Source organism: Mus caroli, chromosome 2 (assembly GCF_900094665.2).
Source record: "Mus caroli chromosome 2, CAROLI_EIJ_v1.1, whole genome shotgun sequence".
In the NCBI taxonomy this organism is placed as follows: Eukaryota; Metazoa; Chordata; class Mammalia; order Rodentia; family Muridae; genus Mus; species Mus caroli.
In genome coordinates, this window is record NC_034571.1 from 47,682,283 (window position 1) to 47,692,844 (window position 10,562).

A 10,562-nucleotide genomic window follows, 5' to 3' on the forward strand; every position below is an offset into this window, starting at 1 on the left:
GATTACCCTCTAAGACGTCCACAGGTTGGATGGAACCCAAGGGCAAACACCTTCCCTCCTACACTAGGTCACAGATGATCACTGGAGTAGCTAGAAGCACCAATAGAGATCATTGGTTAGACTACCTGGGAAGGAAGAAGCTCAATTGGAGCTCAGCAAAGATGGAGCAACATATACTCCAACACCACAGCAGAAGCTGGGCCTGTGCTTCCAGGCTATCTTTTATCCTTCCTCCTTCCAGCACACATGCATACATGCATGCATGAATACACGAACACACACACACACACACACACACACGCACACAAGCATACAGACATACAGTTATATTGTTTGGTCTGCACCAGACAACTGTAGGCTTGAAACAAGGAAGCAGAGACATACGTTTAGTGTTCTGTAGATGGTGAATTAGATTCAGACTCTGATCTGATCCTGAGAGCAGAATGAAGTTTCAGGCGCAGAGAATCACAAGAAGCCAATAGACAGAGACGTCTAAACCCAAGCTTTTGGAAAGGGGATGGCTTGGTTAGCTAGACAGCTGAAGGAGCAGAAAGAGGCCTGAACCTGAGGCACATACCTGCCTTGGTTAGCCTCAGATTGGCAGTGTGTCGATAGATAGATAGATAGATAGATAGATAGATAGATAGATAGATAGATATAGAGATAGATATTACTGTAATCATGGAATTTACATTTGTTTTCATAAAGCACTCAACTACAAGTAGTGTGCCTAGAGGGCTTAGTCAAGAATGTTCCTAAACCCATGCAGCTGATGTCGAGCTGTCTGTGACCTTCAGCGTGTTAGCTTCTCTGATGCTGTTTCCTCAAATGAAATATGGAGACTAAAAGAGTGTTGTTCCCTGGACTGAGTTCCTGTCAGCATTCTAATGTGTAACATAACTCACCTAACATTCTTGCCAAGTTTCTGACATATCCAGAACACTTTTTAAAAAATTGCTGATATTGCAGTTATTTTCATAAGCATCATCTTTATAATCTATACAAGAAAATACTCCTAGCAAGGGAGTACTTAGAGATGTAATGGACCCATTTTGGAACAGACCCATCTGAACATTTGAACAACAAATATCTCCCAAGTTAATTCGGGGAGTGGGGGGCGGGCTGGAGGCATTATTCATCTTGCGGTTCAAATAAACGAGAAAAATTTTTAGGACAGCTGGCAGTCCTGTTTCTCAAAGTGTGCTTTGGGGTGGCCTCCCTAGCTTTGACGTAAACATCTAGTACATGTGGGAGAGGCATGAGAGGTATGTATTCTCATACATATGTGGTAAAGGGGAGTTAGATTCCGGTACACGTGTGGGAGGTTATATTGGCTCCCTTAATTTTTGTTATTTGTTTGCTTGCTTTTGAGACAAAGTCTCACATTCATGACAAACTCATGCCTCCGACTCCCAAGTGCTGAGATCACAGGCATGAGCTACCACACCTGGCTCAGGTTTAATTTTAAATGGGCGTTAAAGATAATTAAATTCTGCCTTAGACTGTTCTGGTTCCCTGCATTCAGCCGAAGCGCTCGTGAGCATGGCCCAGTTTAGGTGTTCTCTGGCAGTGGCTATTTCTCTAATAGTTTATAATTGCCAAAGTGGCACATGCATCTTACTACATAAAGGATACTTGTAATTGCAATGAGCCACAAACCAGCTCTGTATGGTCTTCTCTGATGTTCTTCTAGCATCTAATGCAGAGTTTAGAATGTGGTGGATGCCTCCAACATAATCTTGTGGGGTTTCTACTCTCTAGAGGGCTAAATTTTAACAACTTCTCCTGGACTCTGAGTCCTACTGTAATCTAGCTATTCTTCATATGGGATATGAGTGATAGAAAAATTACATATATATATAATATATATATATTAGAAAATCCTTTACAGTTCTCTCCCATGTGCAACAAGTCTGTAGACAAACAGTCTCGGCTACATGTAGGCACTGCAATGACCCGAGTTCCTCTTCCTTTTCCCCTCTGTTAACATCAATAAATGATCCGCATTATCAGGTCACCTGTTAGTTGACTACTAGACCACCAGCCTCCACCATAGTTAGGATCTGGGATGGCCCTAAAGCCATGTGTTAAAGTTAGGCTTAGCCTCAATTCTACAGAATGTCTAGAACCCAGCCAGATGCTCAGGCCTCATCATACAAGGAGGTTGGGAAATGTTATCTGTAACTCTGGGCAAGGATAATCTCAGGAAGGGATCAAGGTCAGGTCACAACTAAGGAGGCTAAGAAAATGGGGGGAGGGGGAAGAGGGGAAAGCACAGCTTTGACTCCTGCAGTGGGGTCTGTTGACTCTCATTTGTGCTGCCCTGAAGAGAGACTCCTTCACTCATTCTTTCCTGGCAGGGACCCATGTGTTCTTGCTCACACAGCCCTGGCTTGGAACACCTCCAGGTTCCTCTTCCAGGCTCAAGGCCTTTCTCTGTAAGCCTCCTGTCAGGCTCCCCCATCCACAGGAGCGCTGGCTCTCATTGCCCAGGAGGTACCAATCCTGTGTGTTTGCAGCAAATTTATCTTCACAGTAATAGGCTGAACCTGACAGGCTTAGAATAGATTCTATTTTTACCTAAGTCTCTGGCATGGAAGTTTCCTTACTTATTAGGGATGCACCGCATATCTTTGGTTTTGTTATCAATGGTAGCGATAGAGAAAAGCTCAATCTAAAGTTTTAAAATTTGGTTCATAATTTCAGTTTGTCAAATTCACTTGTTCCTGTCCCAGTTTGCTTTCTCTCGCTGCCATAAAACAATTGTCAAAACGCAACTTCGGAATAAAGGATCTTTTTGTAGCTTAGGTCTTACAATCAATCCATCTTTGAAGGAAGCCAGGGAAGCAACTCAAGTCAGGAACCTGTAGGCCGGAAGTGAAGCAAAGGCCATGAAGAAACACTGCTGACTGGCTTGTTCCCTGTGACTTACTCGGACTGCTTTCTTTTACGATCCAGAAAGACCTGTCCCATGAGCTGTGCCCTAACCCATCAATCAATAATCAGGAAAATGCCCCACCGACATGCTCAATAATCAGGAAAATGCCCACCCACCCACATGCTCACAAACCAATCTGATAAAGGTAACTCCTCAACCGAGGGTCCTTCTTCCCAGGCGACACTAGTTTTTGTCAACTTGTCAAGATCTAATCTTCATAACTCCTATGAAGAGAATTGTTAAAATTTGCCAACTCCCCAAGATTCCATGGGGTATAAATTGTCCAAGGCACTGTTAGCACATTTCAAAGGAATTTGGAGAAATTTTGTGAAATTTGTACAAATTTCACAAAAGACATTTAGAAAATTTTGTAGACAAAGCCAGTGTCTTCTGGAAAGTTTTTTGGTCTCTAAGTTCAGAAAATTCCTGAGGTTCTTAGCATCAATGGCTTCTACCCATTGCACAGAATGATAAGCTATGATAAACAGTGTAGCAGTAAAATGACCTTAGATGCAGACCAGCACTGAGAGACTGTTCTCCAAATACACTCCAGACTCATTACTGTACCACATCATCACTTTGGATGTTTTTTTCCCCTTTCTGAGGATGCATTATTCCCCCCTTGGGCTACTCTGCTCCTTTACTGGCTCCCCTCCTTATAGTCAGCCCAAGCACAGGCTCTCCAGAAGAGCATGAAGGATGTGCATACCAACCTTACAAGACCATAACAGCTTTGATTTACACACACAGATCTCAAGTCTTAGCCCAGCCTCCCTTTTCTGCCTACCACTGATGCCGTGGGGCATAATGGTTAAACCAACAAGCCATTTTCACTGGCATATCATACTTACATCTGAAGTTTGCCACTGTTTTGTTTTTCTCTTCTCAGATATGACCATGAACTAAATAGAGACGTGACATCAAATGGTTGGGCAAACACAGCTGTCCAGAGCCACCCCAGTGGACTCTGGGAAAGCACTTTGTTCAATTCCAAGAACTCTGAGGAGCCAGTTCACACTGAAAGGTCGTTGGTTACCAAATAACAAATCTCATTATGAGGTGTCTGAGAAATAACAGTTGTTTGGACTCTATAAATCCTAGTTTTATTCACGAGTCTGTTTGTTTCCTGAGGCGACTATAATCATCATGACTGTCAGCATATGCTATTTATGAGAGCTTCTGGTGTAAACAGATAAGGACCCAGTGTATGTGTTTATGGATGTGTGCTTTGTCTTGGTCTCACTGTAACCACTGGAAGTCTCACATGTCACTCAAATTTAGTCTCCACCTGGCAGACAGAGGGGTGGTACTTTTGGGAATTGTGAGAATATAGTATAGACACAGTCCCTGTGCCATGTCTCCAGTCTCTCCAGAGGACCTCAGGAACAGAAAGCTCAACTGATTTAAGCACCCTACTGGAAAAAAAAAGAATTTTCTATAGAAGAGTGTGGGAACTCAAAACTGTTCATCAGCTGAAGGACTGACGAGTCTCCAATCCGACTTTTCCGAGGACCATGGTGATGCTTATTGAAAAGTAGAAGGAATTCTCAAGTCTTCTAATCCACTCTTCCTGTTCCACCAACATTCCTCTATCCTAATACCTTAGTGTCTATAATCAACGCTCTGGAGACTGGGATTCCTCGGCTTTGTGCAGCAGTTTGTCAACAATGCCATGGATTGGCTCTGTAACCATTAAAGAACTTTGGGAATGAAGGGGACTCAGGCTAAAGAAGGAAGGAAAATGAGAAAGGGGGAGAGTGTGCGGAGTCTTCTGACAAACAAGGAGGCCCTGCCAGGATCTTGAACTCGAGCATACTCAGGTTCTGTGCTGGGCAGTGCCTTAGATCCTCCTGGGAGCTTGGTTAATCATCTTGCTATTAGGAGATGAAGCCTACACTGCTAAATACAGATATCCCGGTCACGTGATCAGAGAACAGCGCAGACATTGAAGGCCTCCATGGTACGAAGGATCTTTAAGGAAAGATCTTTAGTCTCTAAGGAAACTTCAACAGCAGAGATCCTCTCTATGGATCTTCTGGCTTTTCTTACTCGATCATTCCTCTTATCCACCACACAGACTCCAAATGTTTTCTACTGCAACAGACCCAAGACCTCAGCACACCTGATGCCTTGTTAGAGGCACCATTCTGACCTTTAGAACAGGACACTTCAAACTCAACACCTACCTGCCAAATCCATCAAAACCTCATCCATAGTTCCAGAGTCCAGAAAAGTCCAGAAATGTACTAACCTTGCTTTTTGGCTTCTTGCTAACTGTTCTTGCTAATTAAAGTTTGTCAACCAGGATGTGATTTTTTTGTAAAAAGAATGGTGGAACTCAGGGCTGCATGTTTTCGGCAAGTTCCCCATGCAGTTGCTGACTGGCAACAACACAGACTTTCTAGTCAGCTTTAAGAGTGTCCATTTGTTCTCTGGAGGAATTACCTTGAAACATTCTGGAGGTGCCAGGGAGATTTCCAGAGACTCAGATCCCTGGTTACTGGGGGCCTGGAATCCCCTAGGCAAATAGAATGGTAAGTGGATAGTTCCCGGGGATACACATCCTGAGGCACTCCAGGACCCCAGGAACTTCTCTTTCCTCTGTTCCCATTGACCTAGAGGCTCTTGATGGCTCCACCTGAACACAGAAACTACAAAAAGTTGCCTGGACCTGTCCCCTCTGGAGGTAAGTCTGTTTAAGTCATCTTCTGCATAGGACACTTAGGAAAGGCTGGATGCAACCCTAATTCCAGTGTCTGGGATCCATGTGAGACATCACTGGAACCCCTGTCTTCTTGGTGTGTGTGTTGTGGCCACCCTGGTTGCTTTATTGTTATTTGTTTGTGTCTCTATTTAGATTCTTGTCAATTCTGTTGGCTGAAAGAAGAGGAGCTGTTATGGGTATGTGTGCCAGGGTGGGGAGGGGGAGAGCAGTCCCAAGATACTATTGAAGTGTGTAGAAAAGTACTGCAAGGAAGATTTTGCTAAAGAGTATGGCTATGGTCTCCATCTCTCACCAGGGAAATTCTGGATCTTCGGTGAAATAGATTGGCCATATTTTGGAGTTAGACAGCTCAGTGACAGCTCTCTGGACCCCACTCCCCCCACCCCCAGGTGCTTTAGGCTATCTAGAATATGAAGACTGGAGACCCGGGCCACCCCATCCAATTTCCCTGCATTAAACAATGGATTTCTCTCGTGCTAGACATGCACCATTGGTTTAAGATCTATACCCCTTGAGGGGGACCTGAAGCTTCTTGGTGTAGCTCGCTTGCTCAGAGAAACCCAAACCTCTGTCTGTTATCTCCATCCCATTAGAGGAATCTGAATTTTCCCACCCATATGTCCCAGTTTAGTCTGGGCTATTCTGGGCACAGGAAAAATAGTTGCACTGTGCTGCACATATGCACACCCAAGGGGTGAGGAGTGGCTGCTGTGGTCATGATGATCTATTTTATTCCACCTCAGGCCCTCTCTACCCTCCATTACACATGGAGTGGCTCTGGCTATGTAAGCCCTTGGAAGCATTTCTCTGAGACAGAGCCCCATCCTCCTTAGCGAGCTCCAAGACCCAGAGGTTTTGATCTTTCCCCTTTCGTGGCTTATGTCTCCTTCTTGACCAATGATGTGTGTAATTGGAACCCACCATTCTCTGAAAACCCTCAGGCTCTTATTAGCTTCCTTGAGACTGTCTTTAACACCCACCAGCCAACCTGGAGTGGTTCTAAACAGCTTGTGGTTAGCTACCCTCATCATGGCAGAGGAATAGAGCAGAATCTGCCTTGAGACTGAAACAGCCACTCTCAGGCTAGACAAGGGCATCACTGATGAATAGTGCAGCCCAGATAGAGATATCCCCCTCTGCCCAATCTGACTGGAACCCCAACACTGACCAAGGTAAGGAGGCTCTGAACAATTTTTTCCAGGCCTTTCTAAGAGGATTGAAGGCAGCCCTAGAAAACCTACCAATATGTCTAAGGTGGGTGAAGTAATCCAAGAGCCCCAAGAATCACCTATTAAGTTCCTGGAAACACCTCTGTGAGACTTAACAAGGCTTGACCCCCATAGATCCCAATGGGCCTGAAACAGCCAATATTGCTTTTAACATTCAGTCAGATCCAGATACTAGAAAGAAACTACAGAAATTTGAAGGGTTTAACAGTATGGATAGGTTCCAATGCTTGGAGGTTGCTCAGAAGGTTTCTAACTATGACTCTGTAGAAGCAAAGCAGAACAAAGTTTGACCTGGGCAGCAGTGGCTGCACTCAGGGAGAGCAGTAAGAGAGTTCCCAGAGGGAAACAGGAAACACCAGAAAAAGAAGAGGCTATGCAAGGACCAATGAACTTACTGTAAGCAAGAGGGACACTAGATTATGAATGCCCTATTAGAAGAAGGGAGAAAGATGCCTGCCCTTCATTTAGGTGATAACTGACAGGGCCCATGAGCCCTGAACCCTCAGGATCCCTGGATAACATTAAAGGTGGGGACAAATCTGTTAAGTTCCTGATCAACACAGAAAGAGCCCATTCAGTCCTGACAGAGCCACTTGAACCAGTGATGTCTAAATGGATGGCCATCCAAGGGTTACCAGACAGACTGGCCTCTTTGCCTGGACAAATTCCCAGACAGTGGTCTTAGGACAAGGTGCTAAATTCCTCTTCTTAGTCATACCAGACTGCCTCTTTCCCTAATTGGAAGATACTTATTACAAAAAATTGAGGGCAACTATATCCTTTGGGGAGGCCACTACTTAACTCACTTTGAATCCTACTCTGCCCCCAAATGAAGTTCCTGTGACTAATTCCATGCTGGAGGAATACCTACTCCAACCAAGTCCAGCACCTGAAAATGATGCTCAAACTTCGGGATATCTGCTGGGTTTGCAACAGCAGTACCCCAGGGTCTGGGCTGAGAATAACCCACCAGGATTGACCACCCGCTAAGCATCAGTTATCATTCAGTTACTAACATCAGTTATCATTCAGATACTAAAGTATCATATGAGTTGAGAAGCCAAGCAGGGGATTGCTAAATATGTTAACTGACTATGTAAATTGGTCATCTTATCCCTGATCCTTATTCCTTAATATTCCCCCTTGGAACACCCCTGTTTCTGGTTCTAAAACTGGGCACCCAGAACTAATGACCCATACAGGATCTCAAGGAAATCACCAAGAGGGTAGAAACCATCCATCCCATAGCTTCTAACCCTCCTGGGTCTACTGATACCAGAGAATCAAGTATACACAGAGATGCCTTCTTCTACCTCCCTTTGGCATCTATAAGCAACACATTCTTGCCTTTGAATTGGCAGATCCTAAGGGAGGATTTAGGGGCCAACTGATCTGGACTAGGTTGTCATAAGGGTTCAAAAATCTCTCCCATTCTTTGATGAGTGCTGACCTGACTTTCTGGCAAAAGTATCCAGAGAGCACCCAGTTATAATATCCTCAAAGCCTCAGAAACAGGATGAATATACAAAGGCCACCAAGTGTGGGAGTCTCTGCAAACACCACAGCCAGCAGAGTGTCGATCCATGTGAGGCCAGAAGGAAACCCCAGTTTAAAGCAACTCAGTAGCTGGTGCTGGTTCAAACTTCAAAAGTCTGACACTGGGTCATCTATTTCAGGCATATTTAAGCACAGCACAATTTGGAAGCAAGTTTCTTGGTAATAACTTAATCCCTTGTATACAACAAAGCTTAAGACATGATCAAAACTACTGTAAAGTATAAGTGGCACCTTCCATAAAGATAGGTTCTACATCTCTCCTTTTGAAGAGATGACCCTGTGTGTGTAGCATTCCTGGTCTACTTGGTGCTTATCCGTGAGCACAAGAACCTGCTTTTCTACAACTGAGGGCCCATTAAAGGCGTTACAAGCCCTCAGATATTGGATCTCAGCCAAGAAGGCCCAACTGTGTATACCTCATTTCACCTGCCTGAGGTACAACTTAGAATGGGACAAATAAATGCTGTCCCAGAGCTGAATCTCTATGATCCTACTGATCCCCATGACTAAGTCAAAGAAAAAAAAAGATACAGGAGTTTCTGGGATTATAGTACATTGTTCTTATGGATACCCAGGTCTTCAGAGCTAACTAAGCCATTGTATGATAGTACTGGTGACAACCAGCTGCTATGATAAACCGACCCCAAACGTAGAGCTTTGAAGCCTTCAAGAAGATCCTCGTCTCTGTACTGGTCCTAACCCACCCATACATCACTAAGCCCTCCTCCTTGTATGTGAGTGAGGCCTGGAGCATCATAAAGAAAAGGGTCTTGCCTAGACACTAGGACCCTGGAAGAGGCCAGTGACCTACCTATTTAAAGACTGAATCCTGTTTCTGCTGGTTATCTGGCTTGTTTGTGGGTAGTTGCCATGCTAGTAAAAGAAGCTGACAAGCTGACTTCGAGTCAGGAACTGTTCCTAACCACCCTGAACTCTGTAGATCCCTCGTGAGGGAGACCCTAGAGAGGTCGATGTCCAACATCATTAAACAGTCCTCTTAGACAAGCCCTTCTGCAAAAATTTAAACCACCAGCCCAGCCAGCCTACTGCCAGATGATACACCAGCAGAGCCCCTCCATGGTCACTTGGAAGTGAATGATGTGGTCCAATCCATCAGTCCTGACCCAACAGAGGTCTTCCTATAAGAAACAGAAGAGGCACTGATGGGAGAAGTTTTGTTCAAGATGGAATCAGTTATGCTGCGGCTGTACATGTCACCACCTTGGACGACAGTATGGACCCAGTCTCTCAGCTGAAGGATGTCAGCACAAAGTGCTGGGCTCCTGCATTAACCAAGTACTTTGCTGAGGGAAGGCCAAAGCCATGTCCATAGGGTCCCCTATAAAGAGAGGGGAATCCGCACCCCAGTCAGAAAGGAAATTAAAAATATAGACAAGATCTTGGCTCCAGGGGGTCTCTCCAGATCTTGGTCACCCTGCCCAAATCCAATTGGCTCCAATGCTCAAATTATACACAGAAAGAAACCAAATGGACAAGAAGGGAATATGCCAGTCAGGACACAAATAGAAAGCGAGTCTTGTCAGACTGGGGAGACCCATACCCCCTGCTCCTCTTAGAAGACAAGTAGTCACCAAACTCCACCAGGCCACCCACCTGTGGGCATCCAAATCTGCTGAGTTACTCAGGTCCAGACATTACATCACTTAACTAGACAATCTTGTCAATGACATTGTATCCAGATGTACCTACCTTCTGTACACATGAACCTCAAAGGAAGAAGAAAAGCCCTGAAGGAGCCAGCACCCTAAGACTAAATCTGTACCCGAGGAAGCACACCCAGAGAACACTGGGAACTGTCCTTTACAGAGACAAAGCCCATGTCTCATGGGTATAAGTATGTGTTCATTTTCAAAGATCCTTCTCCAGACCTGTGGCTTGTGGCTGCATGTTTTGGGTGAGTTCTCCATGCAGCTGCTGGCCAGAAATTCAGACTTTCTACTCAGCTTTAAGAATGTTTAAGAATGTATATTCTCTTATCAGTGAGTACATATTGTGTGAGTTCTTTTGTGATTGGGTTACCTCACTCAGGATGATGCCCTCCAGGTCCATCCATTTGCCTAGGAATTTCATAAATTCATTCTTTTTAATAGCT